Genomic DNA, 1152 nt, shown 5'->3' with positions numbered 1-1152 from the left:
CAAAATGGGTCTCTTGAGGATATACATGAACTGACCTTTTGTAGGTTTATATTTCCCAACTCCTTTGCAAAATATGTTTCCCAAGACAGACCATGAAACAGTGTCCCCTTTACTTGACTGCTTCATTCTCATTTCTGAGTTTTATTCAAATCATTTTCTTTTTCTGGGATTCCATCATCTCTTTTTATCTAAATACAATTCATTCTTCAAGGAAAGCTTGAAAAGTTAAAATGTGTGTGTGTACTATTTGAGGAAACCCTGTTTTCATTTGTAAGTAATCCACTTGATGTTATCTACTTAGTTCCAAAGTATCTTTTATGACTGCCTACCTGGCCATAGACATATCCACCAAATCCATGTATCGATCCAGCCACTTCATATGTTCTACAATTAAATTATAAATTACCCAAAAGCATATTCTATAATTTGTGGAGTTTCCTTTCTCATTCTCTAGTTTAGTATAGTACATAGTTGTGTTCAATATATATTTTATATAATTAGAGAAAAACAACAGTAAATGGTGTATATATACATATACATATGTACAAACACCCACATATACATATATACACATATATAGTGCTAAAATATGATAAAACACCAAGTATTACTAGCTCTAACATGCTTTCCTAGCCTGATATTTTTTTTCTTTGCTCGCCAGGAGAATCAGAAGTAACCAGGGTGTTGGAAGTCCTAATTATGCAGAGATGTTAATCACGTATCAGGCAAACTCCAATCATCATGTTCTATCTTCTCTCCAAAAGGAAGAACAGGTAAGGATTATCCCACCTGACGATTCAGTTTTTAAGTTATATGTCATTTCTGGTGTTTTGATGTTTTGATGTAAGCTCTTTCATAGCCTTATTACCACCCTGTGTTATACTGATCTCTCTTCTTGTCATTCACCTCAACTAAGTTACATCTACTTAATTGTTTATGTCTCTAATATTTTATCACTGAGTAAAAGTGAATGAAATGCAAAATATGTATGGGTCATTTAAAAATGATGGCAATCAATGTTATTAGAAGTTAAGACATAAAGGTCTGCTTCAGCATGTCATCCCTGCATTTGTCTACCCAATATCCTCAATCATACATTACTAGTAATGCTATCTAAAGTCATCAAATATAATCCAGACATATTTGCAATGA

At 32.8% G+C, this 1152-nt stretch overlaps 1 non-coding gene across 1 annotated transcript; it reads right to left on the bottom strand.

Moving 5' to 3' along the window:
• Positions 1–665: 665 nt before the first annotated feature.
• LOC141413182 (U8 small nucleolar RNA) lies at positions 666–796 on the bottom strand. The gene has a single exon (XR_012437993.1). It is a non-coding gene; the product is annotated as a U8 small nucleolar RNA (small nucleolar RNA).
• Between the last annotated feature and the right edge of the window lie 356 nt (positions 797–1152).

The sequence above is a fragment of the Castor canadensis genome, chromosome 10 (genome assembly GCF_047511655.1).
Source record: "Castor canadensis chromosome 10, mCasCan1.hap1v2, whole genome shotgun sequence".
Lineage (NCBI taxonomy): Eukaryota > Metazoa > Chordata > Mammalia > Rodentia > Castoridae > Castor > Castor canadensis.
This window is presented reverse-complemented; position numbering and strand designations above follow the sequence as displayed.